The 26977-nt window shown below is 49.1% G+C and overlaps 1 long non-coding RNA gene across 1 annotated transcript; it reads right to left on the bottom strand.

The window, feature by feature from the left end:
* Positions 1 to 7130: 7130 nt before the first annotated feature.
* LOC106150284 lies at positions 7131 to 22362 on the bottom strand. The gene is made up of 4 exons (XR_001237005.1): positions 22311 to 22362; positions 10814 to 10964; positions 10094 to 10173; positions 7131 to 7215 (listed from the first exon to the last, which is right to left on the bottom strand). It is a non-coding gene; the product is annotated as an uncharacterized LOC106150284 (long non-coding RNA).
* Positions 22363 to 26977: the final 4615 nt, after the last annotated feature.

Genomic DNA, 26977 nt, shown 5'->3' with positions numbered 1-26977 from the left:
TTTATCTTGTATTATATCTGTTCCTCTAGTAAACCCTGACTGACACAATCCCCAAAATAAAAGACCCAATCAAAAAATGGGCCACCCAAATGGACACTTCTTACAAGAAGTCTAAATGGCCAATAATTGCATGAATAAGAGCTCAACATCTCAGATTGTGGAGAAACACAAACTAAACCAACATGAGGTTCCATCCTATCCCAGAAAGAGTGGCATCAGCAAGAAATCAAATAATAGCAAATGCTGGAGAGGCTGCAGGGAAAAAGGAAGTCTTCTACATTGCTGGTGGGAATGTAAAGCAGTACAAACATCATGGAACTCAGTAGGGAGATTCTTCTAGAAACTAAAAGTAGAAATTCCATTCTACCCAAGATATGCCACTTCTAAGCATCTTTCCAAGAGAGTTAAAGACATCAAATTACAGTGACAAATGTCTATGCATATTTATAATAGCACAATTCACAGTAACTTAACTTTGAAGCAGCCTATATGTCCATCAGCAGACAAACACGTAAAGAAAATGTGATATTTATGTACAACTGAGTACTACTTGACTATAAAGAAAGGTAAATTTGGGTCATCTGTAGGAAAATGGATGCATCTTGAAAATATAATGTAGAGTGAAATAATCAGACACATAAGATTAAATACCTATTGTTTCTCTCTTAAGATAAAGGCATTGTATAAGAAGTATAGAGCAAAATGGATGACAGATGGGGAAACGGGAAGACAGATCTTTCACAGTGGGAAGGGGAGTGAGGGAAGGAGGGTGGGGAGAGGCGGAGGAGGGAATCAGGAGGTGCTGTGTGTGGGGACTGTACCACCCCCACGATGCGTGTGATCACTGCATGTCTAAAGACAGGAGGGGGGAGGGATTAGAGAGAATTAAGATGTGTCCAGTACCTGCACCCACTCCCTAAGCTGAATGTGAACATCATACGCTGCAAATTCACACTAATAAAGTTGAGTTAAATGAACTATGAAAATCTTCCTCTCTCCCCCAGAGGAAGAGTTCTTTGGTTTCCTGTGTTTCTTGATTTGCTAATCTGTTCCACACTTCAGGTTTCATTGTAGCCACTCCTCTGTTTCTTGGTCCTCCTTGCAGTTCACCTGCTGTGCACTGTGACAGTGGACTCTGTTCAAGTCCAGCTGGAGGGACATTCGCAGACTTTGCAGTGGCAGAGCCTTGATGCAGAGTCTCTTTCTTACAGTCTCTTTCTTACCACTGCAGCAAGCTGGGAGCAGGGTAAACACCTGGGCATGACCAGACCCCTCTCCCAGCTTCTAGGCCTGTGCACCCAGCTCACTGAAAATGCTTACTGGTGGCCCAGCTGCCTGCCGGCAGGTGAGTGAGAAATGCTGCCCTGTCGTCCTGGAGGTCTGTGGTTGCTTGTGATAGGATGTTAGCGCCCCGGCAGGAAGCTGGCGCTGCTTGGATAGGTGGCGTTTTCTACATTGTAGGTGAGGAAATAGGCATTTGGAGAGGTTGACCTCTGCAGATTCGGATCCTGGTATTGGGCTCTTGACCCAGATTGCTCCTCAGGGTTCTGGTGCACTGTGGGCTCCCAGGACTACGGGAAGGTAAGTTCCCACTGAGGTATCTGATAGCTGATGTGCTGATTGCACATTTCCTGCACCTACCAAAAGTCTAGACTCAGGAAAGTTCCACTTGAAAGCAATATATAATGACAAGCCAGCCCCGGAACTCAGGCCAAATGCAAGTAAACAGAATAGCTGGCAACCTTGAAAAGAAAGAGCAAATTTGAAGGATTCATCTTTCCAGACCTTACCACAGAGCCGCAGCTACCTGAGCAGGGTGGCACTAGCAGAGGAAAATGCCCTGCACCTGTGGAATAGATGAGCTCAGAAACAAGCCTTTCTGCTGATGGTCAGTGGATGGGGGACAAGTTCTCCAAGCCTGTCCCAGCTTGGGGGAGGCCTGGGAAACAGCCCCAGGCAGGAGGGGTGGAGCAGATTCAGCAGCTTCCCTTTAGGATGACACACTCATGGCCCCACTAACCAGCAATGATCCCTTCCCAAGGAGGGGCCCACAAGAACCCAACACCTTCCCCAAGGCTGCATCCCTCAGAGCTCCCAGCACCCAGACATCCCTGCACCAGGGCCTCACCTCCAGCACACAAACCTCTGTGGGACACAGGCAAACCACGGTGCCCACCCACTTCACTCCAAGGAATAAACCTTAAGGAGTTTGCACATGTGTGCTTGCAGATGTGAAAAGAGTATTCACTGCATGCTATGGCTGTGTCTAGGTGTCCCGTAAGGCCTCATGCAGTCATAGGTGGGGCTTTTCCAGAAGTGGCTGGATCTAGAGTGTGTGTTGCTGGAATCAAGGTTGTGGGATTACTAAGTCAGTCTGCTGATTGATTTGACACCCACCGTAGGCCTGGTAGCCTAGACAGACTGTAAAAGGGACAGAAAGAAGCTGCTATTGTCACTGTTGGTGTGTTGGCTTGCTTTCTTCTGCCTGCCCTCCTTTGCCAGGGGCTGTTTTTTGTGGGGTACTATTTCAAAGTGCCCAAAACTCCAGCAGTAAGGAAGCTTCTGGACAGTTTAAGGACTTGACCCTACTGTGTAGCGCAGGCACAGAATGGGATACAGTTATGTAACATGACTCAGCACAGGGAAACGCGTGCACTGGTTATGGCACTATACAGGAAGGTAAATATGTGATAACGACCTGTATAAGAGTTAACCAACGAAGATGCAGGCGGCTCCTCTCTGCCCGGCTGCCTGCTGCTGCTGTGTTGCTGATGTCTGCCTGTGTGTGCTTTCTTTGGGGACCTCACACATGAATTTACTGCTTCAGCCTCCTCAACCTCAACAGTGGTGAGGTCGGCAGGATAAACAGGTCCACAGGAAACACAGAGGGTCCCCTCCTTGGTATCTGTGGAAACAACAACGAGGAAAAGCCCCAGAAAGGAGGTGTCACCATGCCTCCCGGCCTCACCTCGGTTACCTGTAGTCATCATCAGAGCGGCTTGGGGCTGATCCTGATGAGGAAGCTTCAAGGGGGAGAACCCCAAAAGGCCCAAGAAATGGAAATGCAAGAAGTTCAAAAGAGCAGTGAACTCCAAGTGGAAACCCCTGCCCACCACCACCAAGGGCAACAGTGAGTAGTAGGACATGGGCAGGGTGTGCGGGAGCACAGATGTGTGGAAGCAGAGGGGCACAGGAGTGCAGTGGCCGCCTCCTCCGCCACTTTCTGCCAACACTGGACCAGCACCCAAGGAGTGACAGCCCCCGCTGCAGCTAGACCAGCTACAGGGACAACAGCAAGGGTTGCAGGATGCCCCAGAAGTGCCAGTGTAATAGACTGAGGATGACCTACAACAATGGCTGGCTGCCCCAGGAGCCCAGTTGTGGGACACAGGAAGTACCACCTTCTCTCAAAGCATCAATTCCCATTTCCAGAAAAGTCCCCTGGTATTGCTGCATGCCTGCTATTCACCAGAAGGTGGCAATAGAGTAGCCCCTGCCTCATGGAGGTGGGCTGAGGGGACCAAAATGACTGCCATGCTTACCCATCCACACGGTCATGGGGTTACCGGGACTGGTGAGACTAAGGTGGGCGCCCCAGGCAAGCAGTGCCAACCCCCACAGACAGGCTATGGGACCACAGTAGCTCATTTGGCACCAGATTTGGACAAACCTGCTGGCTGCTGGCTTAGATGGGACATCCCAGAAGGGTGCATTGGCACAAAAGTTCCAACAAACACAAGCACAAGCATCAGCACAAAAGGGACAGTCCTGCAGGGGAAAGATGTGCTCGTGGCATGGAGCCAGGGTGCAAAGGACTGGTGGCTGGTGCTGGGAGCTCCCGTGCCACCCAGGGACTTAGACTTAGGCCAGGCGTCTGCTGCAGCCCAAGGCAGCCACGTGATGCTGATGCTTGGGCTGCACACCACCATGATAAACCAGAGAGGAGCCCAACCCGCTCTGAGCAAGCCACAGGGTCTCAGTGTTGCCAGAGCTAAACTGGTCCCTGGGGCTCAGGCAGTAAGACTTCCAGGATGTCCAAGGCTCTGCGCCGTGTCCTGATGTTTGTGTTTCCCTGGTTGCCGAAATATCCTGGAGGTGGACATACTGACTGGTGCTCAGCTCCACACCACGCAGGGGGAACTCCACTTACAAATTCACGTGATAAAAGCTGTAGTCTGAGGACATCCACACTGCAAGCAGTGCAATCAGAGGTTAACATAAATCATCAATATAATGTGACAGTGACACCGAGTGTGGCTTGGCCCAGTTGGCCAGGTCCTGGGCCACCAGGCCATGCCACAAAGTCAGGCTATGCAAACAGCCTTGTGGAAACATCTGGATAGTCCATTGCCCAACCTCCCAGGTGAAAGAAAATTGGTCCTGTCAGTGTCAGGGTGAGACCTTACAGTCATTTGCCAAGACCCATCTGGCTTTTGCACAGGCCATACTGAAGGGCTCTGTGCAGGGCGTTTCACCACTTTCTCCCAATTTCAAGACTGTCTGTCGCACATTCTGTGTCACTGTTTAATTATATTGATGATCTATGTTAACCTCTGATTGCACTGCAGATTTGGATGCTGCCACACACACCCTGAAGGCCTAGGGGTGGACCATGCATGAAGATAAGGTCCAGGGACCTGGCTTGTCTATCAGATTCTTGGGTGTTATCTGGACAGGTAAGACAAGGGTAATTCCCTATGCTGTTACTGTTAAGATCCAAATATACCCCAGACCCAGGACAGTACACCGGTTACAGATATACACGGGCTTGCTAGGTTTTTGGTGCGTTTACCTTACCTAGCTGCCCTTCTATGTCCTTTCTACCAGATAACTAAAATGAGCATGACATGGGACTAGATACATGCAGCGGAAGCTGCTTTTCAGGACTCAAAGAGGGCAGTTGCACCCGTGTAACCCCTACGAGTCAGTGACCCTACCCTGCCATTTACCCTACAGTCAATGTGCATGACACGGGATTTGGCTGGGGCTTATGGAAAAAACAGGAAAAGCAAGAACACCCTGTTAGGTCTTGGCCACAGTTGTGGAAGGGAGCTGAGAGCTGGTACCCCTTAGTAGCATGCAGTTAGCAGCAATGTATGCTGCTCTACATGCCTGTGAGGATCACAGGACAGCAGACAGTAAAAGTACACACCCAGTAGAGGGCTGGGAACAGATATGGATGTCCTGTCCCAGGAGTGGAATGGCACAGGCCCCTGCTCTCAGGCGTACCTCCACAGTGGGTCTCTGTCAGCTCACCTATCAGCAGCCAAACTAGCAACAGAGTGGGGAGCTGTGATGTACATTGTCCAGGAACCCGTCCGGGGGGATGGAGTCCTAGTCCCTACACAAAAGAAAAGACATCATCTGGCTGGTGCCCGGTAGACTGATGGGTCTAGCCATGGCACAGTATCTCAATGGACAGCTCTCACTGTCCAGCCCAGTATGGAAGTACTCTGGTTTGAAACCTGAACAGGCAAGTCAAGCCCACCGGCAGAGTTTTACACAGTGTGAGTACTTGTGATGTATAGAAAAAGGCCCCTACATGTGTACATGGACAGTTGGGCCATCTTTAGGGAGCTGACACTCTGTATGCTGACTTGGGTGGCCCAAGAGTGACAGATAGGGCACTGTCCCTTGTGGGGTGCCAACCTATGGTTAGACATATGGGAGTGTGGCCAAAAAACTGACCACGTGGTGTACCATGTTTCAGGACCTAAGCCCCTCCTCTTGTCGAGAAATGACTTAACAGGTGCCCTGACCTCCTCTTGTCGAGAAATGACTTAACAGGTGCCCTGACCAGGCATTGCAGTGGTTGACTGCTAGGAACAGCATCTGACTAGAAAAAACCATCGACTGCTGTGCATAGGATGCCACTAGGAATAGTGTCTGACCAGGGGCAGGGACCATAGACCTAGCCTTTCAAGTTGAAGCCCTTGCTCAACATACGGCCCACGCTCTGAATGCTATGCACCAGGCTTTGCTGTTGCTTCTGGATAAAACTTCTCAGATGGAAAAGGTTGTTTTGCAAAACCACATGGTTCTTGATTTGTTAACTACAATGCAGGGGGGTACTTGTTCCCTGTTGCACATAAAATGTTACGTTTATATATCCCCAACCTCTGGGGACATGGGATCTGGGGTACTGCTCCAAAGTTCCAAAGTTCAGGGCATGTACGGACTCATCTGGACGGTTTTGAGGACATGACCCCACTGTCCAGAGAAGGCACAAAGTGGGGTACAGTTACGTAGCCATCACTCAGCACAGGTAGAGGCATGCGCTGCTTATGCCATTATACAGGAAGGTAAATGTGTGATAAAGGACCTGTATAAGAGTTAACCAGTGAAGATGCAGGCGGCTCCTCTCTGCCTGGCTGCCTGCTGCTGCTGTGTTGCTGATGTCTGCCTGTGTGTGCTTTCTTTGGGGACCTCACACATGAATTTACTGCTTCAGCCTCCTTGATCCCGACATTCTCCTCGGCAATGCCCCTCTGCCAAACCCCCCTGCCTTGCAGCCAGCCAACTATGGACCAAAACCTCTATAAGCTGTGAACCAAGTAAACCTCTCCTCCTTTAACTTTGGGTGTTGGGTGTTTTGTCTTAGTACAAAAAAAGTAACTAAGACACTGCAGTAGGGCTCCTAAAAGCCAAACCTGGAAAACCCAATGTTCCCCTACAAAAGATTGAAGGAGTCACAGTGAAGTCACCATGGTACACCACAGAGCACTACGAGCCAGTTACACACAACACAGGGATAAAACTTGTAAATAAAACATTGTTTCAAGGAACAAGATAAAAAGATACAACCGGTATAAGCCACATATGTAAGTTTCAAAACAGGCAAAATAACTTATTTTGCATAATATTTATATGTGACTGGTATAGTTGTAAACAAAAGCAAGAAAAACATTACCACAAAATTCAATATAAAAGCTACCTCCAGAGTAGAAGGTGGGTGTGGTGACACACGGTGGTCGGGGTGGTGGATGGTAGAGGGGTTTTAGACATTCCCTTTCATGTGTGAATGTTCCCTCCCCACTGGGAGCATCCCAGGGCTTCTAGCTTATACCCAAATTATTAAGAACATGATATGTTGCAAAGAAATGTAGTGACAATTTTGTGGAGAAGAAACAAATTCTCATTTATTGGGCTAAATTATCCCTTAGTTATTGCAGGCTGATCAGGTCTGAAATCTCCCAAACAAGTGTATGGCGAAGGCTAAATAAAGAGACAAAAATGAAATGATTTCAGGGCTACAGGAGGATCAAAGCCCTCTCACAGAATTTGAGATTTTCTCAGGGATAAGACCAAGACCTACTCTGGGTGGCCTTTATTTATTTGGTTTTCAGAAGAAGGTAGAGGAGTACTCAGGAAGGGCAGAATCACTCCAGGACTTCTCTAAGCAAGATATTAAATTAATCCACCCAGGAGTGAGATGCCTGAGGCTACAGTGTTTATCTAGTTGAGATCGGATCCAGGGGTCCTTGGCTGTGATCTTGTCTTATCCTTTGAGGCTTTCCAGCTTCATCCCCCACTACAGGGTTTAGTAGGGATCAGTGACTCACAGAGGTTCACTTACTATAAGTCCGTCACCCACTCCAAACAAGCAGCCTAGGCTTTAGACAGATTCACAAGTAAACATAAAAAACCCATTGGTTAATTTAAGTCCTGCTCAGGGCTGCTTCATCATGGTCTCCCCATCACTCTTTTTTAGCACCATCTGGGGTTTGCAACCCAACAGCCCCTTACTCTGTCCCAAGCCAAACACACAGCCTCACCCAGCGCCTCAGGGCTGTCTTGCCCTGGAGGAGGTTTTATCCACTGAAGCTCAGTCAAAGCAGAGACCCTTGAAACCCAAAGAGAGAGGTGTGCAGCTCAACACAGAGCACTTGCCTCACACGGTCCCCAGCATGGCAAAAAATAAATAAAATAAAATAAAACATGGAATTAAATAAATTAAACAGAAGGGAAAACAAATTAAGGTAAACTAAGCAAATCTTATGCTAACAAAAAACAAATGCTGTAATAAAACATGGAATTAAATAAATTAAACAGAAGGGAAAACAAATTAAGGTAAACTAAGCAAATCTTATGCTAACAAAAAACAAATGCTGTGTTTATAGTCAACTAAGTTAGTATGTTTTCTTTCAAGCATCTACCAAGTAAAATGTCAAAATAAGAATATCAGCAAAAGGAATAAAAAATAAACTAGAGACAGTATCTGATAAACAGAACTACCAAAGAATAAGGCAGACCATCAGGAACAACATTTTATGTAAAAGCTTGCTGACTACTAAATTTTAACTAACTCATCTACCCCAGAGATATTTTAAAAACAAAAAAGTAAAAGATGTCAATAAATAATCCAATTGTCAACAGATCAGAAGAACGGGAGGTCTGTAACAATAGGGGTTGTCAAGCACCAATACAGTTTTTACAATTCTAAAAAAAAGTTGAGAACAAAGTTAGCTTACAACCTTCTGCAAATGTCAGCTGAAAATAGAAAAATTAGGTTGTTATTTGATTCCATCATGATTTCCATTTTTATCAGCTTCTTGGGCTCTTGTGGGTAATTACAAGGCTGTGTAGTGTTGCTGTTTCCTTCTGTTTGGGAAAGGAAATGGAGGCTAAGTCATCACAGTGCTTATTACCTGAGCTGATTAGCAGTTCCTGCAGCCACCGTCTCTCGTTTGGAGTAGAACAGCAATAACATAAATTCAACATTCCAGCCTCATAGTGAGCCATTTGCTTCCCCCCATTTTCCTAATCTACATCCACAAGGAAGCCTGCGTGCATATGGCTTTTCTTCATTATTAAGCCAGTATAGTCACCATAAAATGTAGCTAATCATGCAGAAATTACTTCATTTCATTATTTTGCTGGAGGGTCAAAATCAACCATATGTTTGGTCCTCTAAGACCAAGCATAAAAGAAGGGGAAGCGCTGAGCACCTTGGCTTTCGTAGTTGTTTGCCTGTGCTCTGGGAGAAAGTGCCTCAGATACAATTATGGAAGCCTCTAGTTTAATAAGCCTTTACACAGGGCATAAAAACTGACAATTACAACTCCCAGCAGTCTGGGCTGATTTAATAAGATTTAACAACTCCAGCAGTTGTGCACTCTAAAATAGAAATGGGAATGTGGCTCAGATGTTCTACGGATTAGACCACAGACCAGTAGATGAGGTTTAAACACCTAATTCTGTGAGAGTTCCTATGAATTTCCTGTTGGAGATGTCTTCTTTCATAAATTAATGAGTCATTGGCTCCAGAAACCTCTTCAACGCTTTCTATTCCTCTCTCTTCCGACTTCAAGCCACCTCATTGCGTCTTGCCTTGTGTTCTACTGCAACGTTACCCCACCTGGTCCATTTCCTCAACAGAAATCACCACCCAGAGGCAGAGCTGCTGCCTCCTGGCTCGGCAAACACAGCCCCAGACCCACATTCTCAACATCTTATTACCTCCTTTGAAGGCAGGAAAATCCCCACCAAAAAGAACTTCCATGAATTTCACCAGGAACCAAAGAAGAAGAGGAAGGTGTTTCAGCCAGGACAAATCTGTGGTACACTCAGGAGTTTAAAACAGGGCTGAGAAGGGAAGTGAGACACATTTGTACCCTCAGTCCCATACTCCAAGCTCATCTATGATGTGCGACTCTAATCCCCGAAACTGAACAACTGCATCATTTTCTTCGGGGGAGCCTGGGAACCTGACAACCTTTCCTGGCAGTGTTATCATAGAAAAATATTTTCTTATTTTAGAAGATAAATTTGTAAGCCATCTTAAAATACTCCAGCCTGAGTGTAAATTAGGGATTGCTACCATTCGTATTGAAGTCTAACCTTTGTGCACACACTAAAGATCTATTCCTCCTGATTTGTGAAGAAGGCCCTCAAGAAATCGGATGCTTCTAAAGACACCAGTAAATGAACACATTAGCGCCAAGTCACACTCGAGTAAAACGTCGGGCTGTAGTCTGCGTGGGAGAACCGTGACACATATCAATTTCCTTCCAGCAGCACCCCGGGTAAAAGTGAAGGATTAACCTGCAGAACAGAGGGCAGCAAAAGTCTGCAAGCTCAGGTCACCACTCACCCAGGGGTCACCAGCACAGCTCCAGAAAGACGTGGCTCACACAGTCCTTGGATCTCCATTCGTAACACAGTCTCTCCTTCCTTTAAAACATGAGTTATGTGATCCGGGGATAATTAGGAATTTGGCCTGAGACTTCCAGCTTGCCTCCCTCTCTTCTCCCTATTTGCTTTGAGACTTTCTATCACAGAAGCCAACACTTCATCATTCCAGGTCAAAAATTAAGAACTCGTTTTCACTTTATTTTCATTTTCTGATCGGAAAAAATAAACCTAACGTAAAATGAGAGTGGAGCACCAAGGGTAATCAGGAAGTACCGCTTGCCACGTTCCAGCTGAAGTTCTAAAATCTACACATCTGAATGTTTTCCTTCCTTCCTTTACTTGCTTATTAATGGAATAAACACTTCCCAAGGGCTTAATATCTACCTACAATACTCATCTGTCAACATTTAAGGACAAAATGCAGCCTGTAACTATCGGAAAGAATCAGACACTAACAAATTGAAAACAGTATGTTTCTTGTGGCTCTTTCTCTTTGAAAAAAACCTGCCATGTTGAGAAATAATGCACATGTTATACTGTTGACTCATTTAAAGTGTGTAACATGTTGGGTTTTGTTATATTACCTTATTAAATTTAAAACTATAGTAAAGTAGAAATAGCAAAATTTGCCATTTTAACCATTTTAAATGGATGATTACATCTAATTAATTGTATTCACCATTCTGTGCAACTGTCTCCACTACGTATTTCCAAAAATCCTTTTACTACTTCAAAGCAAAGCTCCATGCGTGCTCGCCAGCAGCTCTCTGTCCTCCCGTCCGGCCCCTGCAGTCTGTTTTCATCACGAATCTGTCTCCTCTGGGTGTGTCCTGGAAGTGGCAACACATAGCATTTGTCCTTCTGTGAGACAAGACAATTTTAGAACCGTGCAACTGCTGAGAGCTGCTGGGGAGAAGGAAAGCTTTGCAGGGCCCGGGGAGGGAGAGGCTGGTGAGCAGGGCCAGTGATGCAGGGACCGGTGCCCAGGCCGTGGGCACCACATGTTCTGGCTCAGGGTGATGTGGCTGTGGGTTCTCACCAGCACCTTCCAGCAGAGGAAGAAACTCTCCCAGCACTCACCCTACCCCACCTTGTCCCTTCCCATTCCTTTTTCTGAAAACCCTTTACATATTCACATGCAACTTGAGTGTCTGAGAATGCAACAACGCAAGAAACACACAGGAATTTCCCCATTTTTAACAACCACAAACATGTGCCTGCTGGGTAGTTCTCAGCGTCACATTTATTCTAGGACAAAACAGGCCCATCCCAGTCTAGAAGACAGTAAATGAGAAAACAGAAGAGCAGGCAGACCACTGCAGATAGGGATGACTCTGGTCATGGTCTCTCTCAACGTCCCCCAAAGCTTCGTGTGCTCAGAGGCCAGGCTTGCGGAAGGTGACTAGAGCAGGGAGGTGACTTGACAGGAGGCAGGGTCTGAAGAGAAGAGGTGGTCGCTGGGGTGTGACCTGGAAGGGTTCACCTCCCTCCTCTCCCTGCTTCCTGTCCACCATGCTGTGAGCAGCTCTCCTCCACCAGGCCCCTCTGCCAAACTGCCCTGCCTTGGAGCCCGCTGACATGGACAGAAATCTCGACAAACTGTGAACCAACAAAAACCTGTCCTCCTTTAAGTTGCAGGTTTTGAGTATTGGGTCTCAGCCACAAGAAAAATGACTGATACAACTGTCAAAAAGGAAAAGAACAATGTGTCTCCCCCAGGTCAGACACAGGGCAGGGCTGGCGACTGTCACTGGGTGGGCAGGGAAGATCCTTGAGGATGTGGCACCAGAGTGAGGAACGCTGGCCCAGTGGAGGCACAGAAAGGCCCCTAGTGAACTCCAGGTGGAGCAAGAGGTCCTTGTGGTAGCTGTAGCTCCGCCCACCCAGAAGTAGTCAGCAGACACAGTGGCAGGCTTTGGGGCGGGGGGTCTTGTCTTATCATCAGTGTCATAGCCAGTGGGATGACCTTATCCAAGTTGAAGGAATGGCACTGCGGAAAGGGGGAGGCAGGGAGAGAGGATTCAATGACACCTCAAAGATCATGCTCACAGCGTCTGGGGTTTGACACAACAGTGGTGTGCCTCGCAAGGGCAGCCCGTCCTGTGCGCATTTGGGTGGGGTCTGAAGCAGCCTAAGAGGACGGCAGCGCCTGGGAACTGGAGTGGTGCTGGCGGCTTGGAGCAAGATGGTGGCTTTCGAGTCCCTGTAGAGAAGGGCACTGCTGAGGGCTAGGGTTCCGGCTGTGCATCACACAAAGCACTAAGACAGAGAACGGGCAAGTGTGCGTCCTGTGTGAGCAGGGTGGGGAGTATCAAGGGCCTGGCTTTGGAATGCTAGCTTTGAGATAACAAAACGTTCAGAAGATGCCAGTGGGCGTTTGCTACCGAGGCAATCAAAGGAGTCAGGGTGCTTTCCCAGAACTCTAGGGCACAGAACAGCCGAGGAAGGAGGGATAGAGATTAGGCAGGAGCTCAGGATTTCCTACAATGTACTGCCATGGATTCCAAGGAAAACGTAGAAATCCAGAAGGGTAGACCCCTATCTCAAAGAGCATTTGCTAAGCACTCCATCCCCCTCCTCCACCAAAGAACCATGAGACTCTGCAGTGGTTCTGGCCAATTCACAGGAAAGGGGACATGTGTCACAGCCCAGGCATGCCCTAGGGCAAATTCCAACTAGGAACCAGACCGTGCTAACTGCAGCCACTAAAGATACCTCTCTGAATATGTAACAGTCCACAGCGAGCTCCTGGAGCCAGAGCTCTCGGCACAGGGTCACCAAGCTCGCTTTGGTGACTCCAAACTGTAACAGGGATGAACATCACCCCCAAGAGTTGTCACCAAAGATGTGACAGAGAAATGGGAAGCCCCTTGGAACAGCCTTCATCTTAGGCTCATACTATCTTTGCAAATGATATTTCAAGTGCAATGGCCAATACTCACTCCAAGACAGCCTGATATGCACGTGCGCACGCATGCACACACACACGTGCACATGCATGTGACAGGCACTGTGAAAAAGAAAGAGTAGGCGACAGAAACAAGCCTAGGAAGACCTGATAGCAAAGTTATTCAAAACCTGGGCTACAGTTACCACTGTGCAAAGACAAAATTCACGTTTGGAAGTTATCTGCAGGGAACAGGAAACTATAAAAATGGTACAAGCAGTCTGGAAAATCACCTGATGTCTGTACCTAGAATGCATAAAAATCAAAGATAAATTCACAAAGTATGGCTTTGGCAATAGATTAGACATAACTGAAGAACGAATTAATGAACTGGAAAGCAGGTCTGAAGAAACAGCTAAAACTTGCAATCCAAAGACACTAAAATATGAGAAAGCTAGAAAAGCTGAGGACATAGAGTAGGACAGGAAGACCTGGCTCACTACTAACCTGCACCAAAGAAGAAATGAAAGATGAGAAAATGCAGTGGAAGCAGTGCTTACAGAGGTAGCATCTTTCCAATTCAAGGATTGGAAAAGGAGGGCTGGGGGTTTAGCTCACGGGCAAAGCGCCTGCCTGGCAAGCGCAAGGTCGTGAGTTCGGTCCCCGGTACCGGAGAAAAAAAAAAAAAAAAAAAAAAAAAAAAAAAAAAAAAAGAATTGGAAAAGGAACAAACCACCAGTTTGCTTTGCTGAACTTTTCCTCTGTACTTGAATTGACTACTCAGCTAATTGATGTTTGAATTTTGGTATTTTATAATAAACATACTGAAAGCTCTACATTTCACTCTGAGAACTGATTAACAGTATTCCATATTTTTTAAAGTGTCACGCTTATTTCATTTTCTTAATTTCTTTCACTATGGTTTTATAACTCATGGATTACAACACATATATTTTTAAAACTAATATATTTTTCCTAGCCATTTCATAAATATGAAGGGCTTTTGAGGTCTTTCTCTTTGCTTTCTAATTTTATTGCACTACAGTCAGAGAAGATAATTTTACAATATAAATTCTTTGAAATCTGAATTGTTTTTGAGGTCTACATGGGATTTTTTTTAAAGCGCCACATAATCTTGAAAAAAATGTGTTCTGTGTCCAGTGCAAAATTCTACACAGAACTGTCAGATCGAAGCTGTCTGCTATGTTTTCCCAACTGCTAAGTTTTCGTTGGAGCCATTTTGTGAAAGAAGTGGGTTACAGCTCCTCCTGTCCCTGCGACTGTCGTTTGCCTCACTGTCAGATTTTGCTCTAGTTCGTGAACTGTACTTCTGTGTTATATGCATTCGACTATTACCGACAAGATTTCCTGGGGAAGCCTTTGTTTCCTATAAAATGTGTCCTCTTTTCCTATTTTTATCTTATTTCTTCATTACTTTATTTTAGTATTTACCTGGCATATAGTCTCATGTCTTACAAAATTTTTACATGCTTAGCTGGGTGTGGTGGTGCACACCTGTAATCCCAGCACTCGGGAGGCTGAGGCAGGAGGATCGTTGGGAGTTCGAGACCAGCCTGGGCTACAAAGTGAGCTCAAGGTCAGCCCGACCTGCATAGCAAGACCCTGTCTCAAAAAGACCAAAAAAAAAAAAATTTACCTGCTTATACTTTAAATGTGTTTTCTTGAAAATGCCAAATCGGTGGATACTGTCTGTTCACATCTGTCATTTAATTTTGTCTATTTCTATAATTTATGATTTTTATATGTTCAAACATATTTCTGCTGCTTTGATCTTTGTGGCAAATATTCTTTTCTCATCCTATCTCTTTGTCTTTGATTACTCATTATGCTTTTATTATTTGTGTCTTTGCCTTTAGAATTTTACATGCACTCTTCAAGTTCTATTGTGCATACAAGTGTAAAATTAACCTCTCCATTCCCTTTGCAGATATGGCAAGAATTTTATAAAACTTCCTTGCGAACTTCCCAGCTCCCATGATGAAGCAGTCTTATTCCTACACGGCCTGCAAACCCACTCACGCATGATGTCTCAGCGTTGCTATCATCATGTCATCTCGTTCTGCAGTGGACACACGTGTCACTGGCCACCACGTCCTCACTATGACCGGGGCCTCCTGCCCCTTCCTCAGGAGTTCTCTCACTGTCGGCATGTGCTCTGTCAACAAGTCACACATCTCACTGTGATCATCTTAACCTTTCAAATCTGTGTATATAAAACCTTTCTTTGTTTTTCCCTTGCACCTCAACATTCATGGAACCGGCAAGAATTCTAAATCTCAATGCTTCCTCCAGGCCGGCAGAGCTCTCTCCTCTTCCCTCCCCGCGTGGGTCAGGGAGGGACCCCACACTCCTCTGGCTGCTCTACCCTTGCTGGGGGGTGCTCTTGGGGTTTTCTCTCCAGGGGTTTGGGAATTTGCTCTTGGGGCTCTGAAGTTTCATTGCAACACTTCGATGTGAATTGATAAAGGGAATCTTTAGGAATCTGTGAAGGTTTCCTCATTTCTGGAAAATTCGAGCATTTTCTTTTTGAGTATTGATTCTACTCTTCCATCTCCTGGACCTGCAACAAGACATACATCTTACCTCTTAATTTTCCCAACAGTCTCTCTCTCTCTCTCTCTCTCTCTCTCTCTCTCTTTTTCTCTCTCTCTCTCTGCCTCCAGCTCCTGCACTCTGCTTCTCTATCTCTCTGGATCTCCCTTCATTTCTGTTTAATCTATGATTTAACCAGTCTACATTTTTTAAAAAGTTACTGTATTTTAGGGTGTTTAGTTACTGTATTTTTCACATCTGCTTGCTCCATTCCACGAACTCTTCTCTTCCCCTCATGCTTGCTGTTCCCTCCTTTATCAGCTCCAGTTCCTGTGCCACACCTGCTGTGGCTGATGTCCCATCCTCTCCTGCCTCTGCTCCCCCAGTCACATGCTAACACTATGTTCAGGAGCCAACACTTTGCCACGTCCCTGTGACCTTCTCTCTGTGACCATGACCCCATCCACAGCCTGTGCAGGCGTTTTCTTCCCCTGGATCACGGAGACCTCGCCAAGTGGTCAACAGCTGGTCAACAGCTACCTGCACCCAAAGCCTAGCACAGGCCCTGACCCCTCAGTCTCAAGTCCAATCACCAAAAGTCCTGCAGGGCGGAGCTTCTGACTGGAGGTGAGCCTAGTGACTGCTTCAACAGGGAGCTGTCAGGGCACTCTGTGTGGTGACTCACACCAGTGGGCAAGCCTTGGTCCCTGTTCAAGGACAGGCGGCAACACCCGAGCCCATGACTACAGGGAGAAGCTCAGTTTACACTCCCTGCTTAGTGCACACCGCACACAGGCAACAAAGGCTCAGCACACGCCATTGCCCCGGGGCCAGCCCAGGTCAGCTCTGCTTCCGCCTGAGCACCCTTTCTTGATCTGCACTCTTTTGGGAGCATTAAAAAAAGTTCATCCAGATTTCTTGGCATGTGGAACAGAAAAAGTTGATTTTCCATGATCAGTCCATCCAGGTGACCAGGAGTAAGGCACTCTTTGGACAGAGTGCTCGGTTTTATTTTAAACCATGAAGGAGCCCTGCCTGTCCCAACTCGGCCCTGGAGCATCAGCACACTGAGTGAGGAGGAGCAGCGCCATGCACCTGTCTGCCTTCACCACCCATGCTGTGGAGTCCAGGGACCTCCCGAGGGACTTCAGACCCTGTCCAACAGCAGCATTCAGAACCTTACATTGGGCACTAAAGTGTGGTGTGGATTTCAGGAACCCAGATGGGACCTGTCACACTTGTAGCAAGGACAGCACTGGGATGCTGAGTGATATCCACATTAAAAGAGACAGAACTCCTGGGGGTCAGCAGCGAGGAGCACAGTTCCATAAAGCAAGTGGCACTGGAGGTGATGCTGCACTTCTCTGTCAGCAAATGCACCATATATTGTGGGTCTTCCAGAACATAGGGGAGATGGGGTGTCAAGACGGCAGCCTGGTGTCAAGCAAGAGCTCCTTCCAAAGCATGGTGCACTGAAGAACATCTGGCATGCATTAGGCACTGTGTAGACAGGTGTGTTAGGCATGCGTTCATTGCTGCGGCCAAGTACCTGCGAAAACAACTTAAACGCAGACAGATTTATTTTAGCTCAGGGTTTCAGAGGGTTCAGTTCATGGCCGGCTTGTTCCCAGTCAGAAACATCACGGCAGAAAGACATAGCAGAAGCAGCTGCTCACATCGTGGCAACCAGGAACCAAAGAAAGAGGAAGAGAGCCAGAGAGGAAGGGGCCAGGGACCACAGGGTCCTCAGGGTCACCTCCCCCGCCAGGCAGGAAGCTAGCCAGCCAGAAGACTGGCGCTCCCCGCCCGAGGCTCCCTGTGCACCGGAAGTCCTCCGTCCGGGGAACGACGAGGTCGGGAATGAGTCGCCGGTCCGAAGACCCCAAAAGACCGGCGCTCCCCGCCCGAGGCTCCCCGTGCACCGGGGGCCCACCCTCCGGGAGCCAGCAGGCAGGAAGCTAGCCAGCCAGAAGGCTGGCACTCCCCACCCGCAGCTCCCTGTGCGCCGGGGTTTCCCGGAAGGAGGGCTTAACCTCCCATGACTCTTCAGCTGGGCCCCACCTGCTAAATTTTCATTACTTCCCAACAATGCCATCAAATGACGATCTCATCAATGGGTTATTCCATTGGTAAAGGTGGAGAGCACTCATGATTCAATCATCTACCAGAAAGCCTCACTGCTAAACTCATGAGACTTTTGGGTACCTCTGACATCAAAATCACAGCTGTATGTGTTGGCCAGCTGTGAGGAGGCAGAGGATGTAATCAGGCAAGGCACTGCATATGCACCTGCAACAAGCACAGAGAGAGACAGAGATGAAGGCCCACAGGGCGGAGCCCTGGTGAGGTGGGGCCAAGGGACAGCAGAGATGGCCATGCCCTAGACCACACTGGAGCCCATGGGAGACACTGCAATTAGGAAGTCTCACTGCACTGTGAATGGGAACTTTTAAAGTAGCAACTTTAATCCCAGATTATAGCAGCCTTCTCCAAGAGACTGAAGAAAGCCTACATCACTTATATAATAGAGGACTTGGGTAAAATTAAAAGCACCTACAGATTCATAGATGAAGCCTGGTGGACAGAAGCTGACAAAGCAAGGACATAGAGTCTTTTTTTCTAAGCTAACCCAGGCCTTTGGCCATTGATATTATTTTTACTTGAACATTTAAATGACCTGCTTACACTTACAGAGCATATTAGGCAGCTTCTCATCTCTGAATCAAAATACCTGAGAGGATCAACTTGAAAGAGGACAGACATATTCAACTTATGGTGGCAGCAGTGTCAGTCCATGGGCTGATGAAGACCAGTATGAAGCAGCATTTAAATTAACCAATTGTCTTTCCATGTTTACCTGTGAGTCTGTCCAAGGCCTAGCCCCTTTGTCTGGAGATGGGCAGCCGACTGGTAGTAAGTGAACCTCTGTGAGTCACCAGTCCCGGCTGAAGCCTGTATTGGCCTGTGAAACCGTGATGCCTCAAAGGACAAGATAAGGCCACAGCTGAGGACGTCTGGCTCCAACCCCAGTTAAGTGAAAGGAGACTGCAGTTGCAGGCATCTCACTCCTACAATACATGTCACCCCGGAGATGAGACAGTCTCCTCATTAGCATCCTTTACTACCCGGGGAAGTCTTTGAACTGTCTCCCAAGATCCCTGTGTTTTCTTCAGTATCCCCCTCCTTCGCTTGAAAACCAAATAAATGTGGGCCTTCCAGAGAAGTGCTTTGTCTCAGCCCTCAGAGAATCTCATATTCTGTTAGAGGGCTTTGAACCTCCTGGAGCCCTAAAGTCTTCCCACCTGTCTCACTTATTTAAGCCTTCACCATCCACTCATTTGGGAGACTGTGGGCCTGATCAGTCCACAATAACTAAGTGATAAGACAAACATGATAATGGGCAACTGCTCCATCGCTTCTGGGCTGTGGCGAGGCAGAGCACCATGGCACTGAGAAGTGAGGGATGCCGGAGCAAAACTCCACCTTTCAAAGGCACCACCCAGTGCCCTAGGTCCCCCACCTAGGATCACCACTTAGTCTCCACCACCCTCAATGGCACCATCGGCTGGGACCATACTTTCAATGCATGAGCCTTTGGGGATATCTAAGACCCAAACCCTAACACAGGGACAGATGGAAGAGAAGATGGGACGCATGGCTTCCCACCCCCAGCAAGGAGTTCTCTGTCTCCCCATCACAGACCGCCTGCCACTCTCCAATCTCCAAGGAAGACGCCCATCCATCCCTCCACAGCAGGCACGAATGTTCTTTAGAATCAATTAAATGTCCCAGCACCCACACAGCAGGAAGGCAAGCTCCATCAGCAGGGTTTTGACCTGCATTAAAATTGCCAAGATAATAGCAGACCCATTTACATGTGGGTGTGCAAACACGTGCTCACACACACGCATGCATAACAGGTGTATATTGTAGTACTTAGCCACAGAGGTACTTGTGATCATGGAAACATTCCATTAGCTAAAGCTTCACTTTTGAGAAACAAAAGATCTTTTTTCCCTGCATGGTCCTGGAAGTAGTGACAGCAGGGACATACATCTCAGTGACAGTCCCCTGGAGTGCACTGATTCTGCTGGCAGAGTCCACCCAGGAGCAGCAGCACCCAGCCTGCTCACTCTCCCTGGGCTCCTCCGCACCCAGATCCAGTCCTCTGGCCTGCGGGCTCTCTCCCTTATGTCCCGTCACCACCTCATAGGCCCTGGGCCCTGGAGACCAAGTCTCTGAGCTAAGGACGGTGGTGGAGACTTGGCACCTGCACAACCCAGAAAAGATGTCAGGGTGGCAGCTGGGGAAGAGCCAGAGTCAGGTGTTCCACACCAGCTTGTCCACATCTTCATATATAAATGCTACCTCAGTACAACTCGTCATGACCTCACTGGCTGTGCAATATCCTGCATAAACTCTTAACACTTCTTTTAAGATGGATAATAGTGCAAAATATTCCATTAATTCATATTCGATCTATGTTCATGATTGTAACTCAGTCTGTGCTACTGGGAATGAGCAACTAATAATATCGGGTTTGCCCTTGGGGTTAGGTTTTTATAGCACTAAAACCATGGTCCTTTTCCTCCCAGGAGGTCGAGGTCTAGGCTAGGAGTTTTCTCACCCATGGAAAGCATATGAATCAGAAAAGCAGGCCAATTTCCCTTCCGCCACTGAGCACCCCAAAGAGAAGATTGTGTCTCCTAAGGATTGAAAATCTGATTTCACAGAAACAGTTTCTCTTCCTGGCAGGCTGCGCTCAGCAATGCACCCCATGGAAGTGCTGAGGTGGAGTGGAACAGCCCCCCGGGTACAGGAAAAGACCACATAGAAAGGACTTGGGCCCCTGGGTGGGGTGTGCAGGTCTCTCCAGGGAGGGGCAAAGAATAAATGTCTACCTCTGCAAAAAGCAGTGGCAAAGTCAAGAAGCTGAGGGAAGTGCCCCGTGCATTTCCAACCCAGGGCAGAGGCACTCGGAACAGTGAACCAGACAGCTGGATCCCAAGCAGTGGGCATGGTGACACACACCCTCCTCCTGACAAGCACGGTTGTAGTCAAATGCACAGACAGGAAGCGTGCTCTCAGGAAAGCTACCCGGGCACTGCTACTGGAGCATACAGCACAGTACCTGCCCCTAGCCAGTGCCCTGTGAGCTCCACCATAGAGAGAATGGGCACAAGGAGCAACGAGGGGGCCGGGAGACACAGGCACAAAGGTGCTCAGGAAACCCAGGGTCTCCTAGGCACAGAAATGGAGCTCCATGAGCAGAGGAAGTAGGGGGCTAGGCTCGGGCACAGAGCATTGTGAGAACACAGGCTGAGGAGCTGTGTGCGTGGTGCAGATACAACCACCCCAGACCGCGTGTGTGAGCAGACACTCATCATGACATAGCTTGCGCGTGTCCAGGTGCACAGCTGCATGCATTGGTAGGGGTCAGAACCCCTAGAGAAAAGAGAGAGGATGCGGGCCTCTCACACAGTGCATGTGCACACTCATGCACACACATGGACATCCACACACACATGTGCACCCACTTGAGCACCTTGCTATAAATAAGATGAACTGACGGAATGAATTATAGATGCACATGTAAATGCGTAAAGCAGAGCATGAAGAAACGTTCGCTTAGACACTGCATGGTGGTGATTTCAGGGCCTGGAACAGCAGCTGGTTTCACCTCCTTCTACATCTCCAGCACTGCCTGAATATTTAATAGTGCTCAAATGATATAGGAACACATATTTGCATAACTAGGAAAAACAAGCAGTTCCACCCTGAGGAAGCCTTGTCCCTGAATGCCACGGTTTGCAGGCCCTGGGGAGGTAACTCATGTCACACAGAGCCGGGTCATCACCTCACCAGCTGTCCCAGCTGCCCAGGAGTCGTTTCCGTCCACCTCCCTCCCCAGAGAACGGCCCAATGACGTCAACATCAGCACTCATCTAGAGCCCTGAAGCAGAAGTTCAGACCTGAGCAAACATAATTGCACGTGATAATGCTTCTCTCTGATCAAACCAAGCAGGACCACTGCAAAACCTGCCTCCCCGACCCCGTCCCGCTGTGCCCCTCCTTCCCTATTGACGTCAACCCTGGTAGCTCTGTGACGACCAAAGAAAACCTTCAGTCCCAGATTCCGTTTCCAGCGGAGCCTTGGTACCCCAACTTTTAAAGCCTTCTCGGCACCCTCAGCCCTTGCTAGTGACCTGTGTCTCCAGTCCCTGGAGTCAGTTACAGAGCAAAAAGTGCCCCTCGGAGCCCGCAGGCTAAGCCCTGACTCCCAGGGCCTCTGCTGGCCTGTGTTTGGAGACAGGGCCTTTAAACAGGTAACCAAGGCAATGTGAGGCCTGGGGGAGTGTGCCCAGCCCGGCCTGACCAGGTCCTCATGAACAGAGGGGACGCGGACACCCAGGGGGACGCAGGGAGGGGGACACAGGAAGAAGGACCGTGTGAGGACACAGAGGCCTCAGAGAAGCCCACCCTGAGGATAGCGTCACCTTTGCCTCCCGCCTGTGGAGCTGTGGGGAGTCGTTTCCAGGGGACCCCCATCCTGCCCGGGGCAGTGTTTGTCAGGCAGTCCGAGCCCACTCTGGATTCAGGGGTGCAGGCCAGGACTCATCCCCCCAAGACCCCCCTGAAGCCTGTCCTTGTTCTGCTCAAAAGCCACACCTCTGGTCCCCACTCCGGGGCTGTGACGCTAACCCAGCCCCTCAGCTGGACAGCGCGGCTACTCTACCTGCCGGCCCAGCCCTGATGCCTGCAGGTCCCCATCAGAGAGAGGTTTTCCCCCAACACGAACCCAACACTCCTGTGCCTGTGATGTCATGGAGGGCGGAACCTGAGCTCCATCAGCGTCCTGGCGCCTGTGTGACTCACTCCTCTGTAACTGGGCCACTGTCCCTCACGCCCGTGCTCTGCCAGCTGGCTGCTTCTCTGGCAATCGGGACTTCTTGCGCCTCTGCTGGAGCCGTTCCCTCCTGGCCGGCGGGGGGCTCTTTCCCTGCGCTGGGTCAAGGGGCTTCCCTCACAGTGTTCCCACATGGATGCGCCCAGCCCTCTACTCCTTCACCCTACTGCATTTCCTCCAAGCACCGACTTGTGTCTGAAGGGTGCTGGGTCAGGTCTGCACACTTGCTTTGTTTTTGCTTCCTGCTGCACCAGGCCCATGGCTGTGGGGTTGCGCTGGAGCTGGGTGCCAGGAGGTGGCAGCACGTGGCCAGCACTGTCCGGCAAGGCAAAGCCCTGGACCCCAGGGGACACTCCCCGCGTGCACCAGGGACTGACTGCCTTCGCTGTGGCCAGGGCAAGCAGCGCGTCTTCTGCAGACGAACAGCGGGGTCCTCACTGAGCAGGCTCCTAAGGAGGCCGTTTGTCTGTGAACTCCGTTCTTGCTTCATCTGAATTCTTTTATTTTTTCATCTACATTCTAAATACTGGCCACATGCAATCAGTTCAGATTATGCTTACGATCGCCATTACAACAAATGTTTTCTTTTTAGAAAGCATTGTGAAATAAATCAGACACACAGCTTCAACCTCGCATAATCTTTCTTTTATGAGAAATGCAAATTATAAATAATTTTTAAAAACTAAAATAAAGACAGGCAATAGCACACAGGGAGATAAATCTTTTGCAGATGGGAAGGGGATCTAGAGACAGAGGGAGGAACAAGAATAGAGACTGAAAATGTGTTGTGTGCATGTACCTACCCCCCAAATGAATGTCCTCATAGGTACCGCAAACATGGACCAACGTAACAAGGTTTTAAAAGAAGCACTGTCAGGAATAGCTCCGAGCCACCAGGAATTGTGTCTAAAAATTTCTTTTCGTTTAGTAAATAATGTAAGTGACGTTTCTATTCATTAAAAAGCAGGGTATAAATATAAACACATGCTGATCACCAAGAAGCCCCAGGCTACAGCCAACCTCACAGCGGGAGAAAGCCGGCACTCTGCTCCACTCCATGGGCGCAGGGGGAGGCGCAGCTCGTCTGAGACATTAGGGGGCATCTCTGAAAGCTGTAATTTCCCCAATAAAAAGATACAACTGCAGCTGGCTCACCATAAAGATTCACTGCGGGCTTGGAGGCGACACAACCACCATGTAAACGTGAGCTTATAAGCCAGAGCTGTTCCCCACTGGCTGGCCGCTCTATCCCGGATCCCCTACCTCCCCCCCATCCATGCAAGAAGCAGCTGACCCTTGGGTGAGCCTGGACAATGGGGATTCTGCTCCCTGCTCTGAAGCAGCCCTCACCGACATAAAACAACAGCCACCATTTGCTCTGTGCCTGCTTCCAGTCGGGAAAATACGTAATCACAGAAAGCGGGCTCAGCTCCAATCTTCTGAACCGCATCGAGAGAGACACAGCAGCTCAGCAACAAAGCCCGAGTCTTGTGTGTTTGTGTGTTCATCTCTTAGCTCCTCGCTTTCCTTTAGTGCCTGACTGTGTGCTGCCTCTCACAGAGACATCGCATTGGAGATGCAGTGCAAGGAAGGAGATACCAGCAACACTCTGGCTCTGAGCTTCCAAGGTGGACTCTGATCCAGGTAAAGAGGCACAGAACTGAGTTCGCACGACAGGTCTGCCCTGCACCCTGTGTTTCCCATCACTGAAGTTTACCCCGGGTCCCCATCTCCACCCGCACTTGTGACATCAAGCTATGGACTACTAGAAGAGATATTTACTGCGGCCCACTGTTTCAGAGGTTCAGCCCCTGGCTGGATGCTCCATTGGTTTAGGGCCTGGGGCTGCACAGTACACCATGGTGGGCAGAATGTGGAAGCAAAGCTGCTCATGGTGACTGGAAAGCAAAGAGAGAGAAAGGGTGGGAGTGTCCACGTCCCCTTGAAGCCCAAGCTCCCTGGACCTCACGTCCTCCCAGCAGGTCCCCACTCCTCAAAGTCCCTCCACCTCCCTTAGCACCAGGCTGGGACCGTACCTCCAACACGGGACCTCTAGGGACATTTACGATCCTGAACATTTCACACGTTGAAGGAATCCGGGACTGAGTGAAGAAGTCTGGCCCTATGGGCACACTGTCCCTGTCAGGGCATCACAAAGTGGGAAAGTCCTTGGGGAAACCACGGCAAGCCAGGGGCCCCCTGTGCACCTGCAGTGGAACACCAGGCCTGGAAGCTCGTTTTCTTCCCACTTGTTTTCTATGCCAGTGGCGTGCTGGGTGCGTCTCTCCAGCTCATTCCAAATGACAGCTTGCATAATGTCCACGTGACCCCGTAACATCAACAGCACACAGGGCTTAGTTTGTGCAATTTTCTTTAAAAGATAGCAGAGTCTTCTGAAGCAGCCCTTGCCCTGCTTTCCTCTGTGGACATAGTCACAGGAAGGGCCAAGAGAAGAAACTGCATTTGCGCTGCAGGGCGTGCAGGTGCTCGGAGGCGGACAGGGAGATGCGTCACCCCGCCTCTCACACCTGTCCTGCAGGGCTCGGAGCCGGAGCAGGAAGCACCTGCTCACCGTAGCCTCCTCACTGTGGGGGCTGCGCTGTGGGGGCAGGATGACTACTGGGGTCTCCGTATCCACCCGCCACGTGCCAAGAGTCACCACCCCCTGCTTGTGACAAGACACTGAGGTGCTGCCAGCAATGTGGCGGGGCTCTCGTCCAGGCCTGCGGGGTCCACGCACCTCGGCTTCTGCCCTTGCTGCCCTTGCTGTCCTGCTGAGTCTTCTCCCCTCCCCCACAGCGATGGCAGCATGTCCCCGCATCCTGTCCTCTCCGCAGAAGGCCTCTTCCGAGCTGGGGCTTCACCATCTGCAGGTGTGGGTGCTGGGAGGAGGGGGACACTCGTCTGTCTGAAGGAGGAAACCTGGGCATGGCGTTGTAGATAAAGCTGGGGGCTTGGAGGGGAGAGAAACGGGTACCAGGCCTGAGGGGCACGGGGTCCTCCTGGTGACGGCAAGGGACCCAGGCACCTTTGCCACCTCTGCCACAGACACGGCTCAAGAACTTCACCCTGAGGGCGACACTGGATGTAAATAACAACACGGCTTTGCTGGTTCAAAAGTTTTGGAGAGTTGTGTTTAACTTCAATCTTTACCTGTTCGGTTAGATAAAAATAAGGATGATTTCAACTAAACATATAACATCTAAAAATTCAGAATTCTGGACATCAAATCAGCATCAGCTTTCCCTGTTCCTGCGTCCTGAGGATTCCTGGCCCCAGCGTGGGAGCTTGCACAGCGCGGATGCAGACTGAGTCGCCGGGGAAGGCTTTGTTCATTGACGGGGTTCATGTTTGTTTCTTTTTGCTTTTAGTGTATGATGGAGAGGTGTGCATGGTTTTGAATGTGAAGCAACTGACGAATTTGATATGAAAATAACCATAAATAGGGGAAGACATGCATATTCATTAAATTAAAATATAAATACAGCTATATTAAAGGCCTGGCTTAGTTTGGCCAAAAACTGGCTGGGAGTGGGGGTGTGGAGGACTCTTTTGGTCACCTTTACAACAAAAGGGATCATAAGGTTTTACCGACTGTGTGTCAGCGAACCTGATGCTTTTAACACCCTCACTCACTGAGTCCTCGCAATGAAGCTAAGAGTCGGAGACATGGTGTTAAAATCACCACACTTTACAGATGAGCAAGTCAAGGCCCTGAAATGCTGGCTCCTGCCTTTGAAACAAGCGGAAGCCGGGCAGTCCAGCTCCAGGGCTGCTGGACCGACCATGGGACGACATCACCAAGACTCTGGCTGGGTGAGCATCCACCCAGGAGTGACCACTGTGACGCCGGTGACACACAAAGCCAGCAGGAGCAGTGCGCGTCATCGGCCATCCTGGCCCCTGCCCCAGCTGCCCTTTGTCAATACAGCACACTTGGGGGAAACCAATCCGGACCCAGGGCCGCTGTCTGTGGGAGAGGTGAGTCCATCTTCCTCCCAGCCAGAGGGAGAAAGCATACTGCCCGAACCCTGTCTCCTCACTCCTGGCCCCAGCCCTCTCCGAGTTCCAGAAAGCGATGCCCTGTGAATCCCCTGGAGGGATCTCAGCCACAAGCTCTCTCCCGCAGAGTATATGAGGACAATGACCCAATGGTCCCTGCCTTTTTCCCCTGAAAACAGTCCTCCCTCGGCATCAGTGTGGAGCTGGGGCCGTCCCCACGCACGGCACCCACAGCGGCAGGTGCCTGGTGTCAAAGGGCGCGGTGTGCACACGTCGCCGTCCATGTGCTACTTACACCTCAGAGTTCTCGGTGACCGTGACGCTTCTGTGGTCAAATGTGATGCAAGGAGCCCTAACACTGCAGCATTTACGGCTTAAGGAAGACATCAGATGTGTTCAGTACACTGGTAACTTCTTCCCCTACATATTTATTCCCTAGACTGGCAGTGAGGCTCCACACCCTCATCTGTAGAGGCTTAAAAACCTTTCTATCA

Source organism: Chinchilla lanigera, unplaced genomic scaffold, assembly GCF_000276665.1.
Source record: "Chinchilla lanigera isolate Chin_1 unplaced genomic scaffold, ChiLan1.0 scaffold00069, whole genome shotgun sequence".
In the NCBI taxonomy this organism is placed as follows: Eukaryota; Metazoa; Chordata; class Mammalia; order Rodentia; family Chinchillidae; genus Chinchilla; species Chinchilla lanigera.
This window is presented reverse-complemented; position numbering and strand designations above follow the sequence as displayed.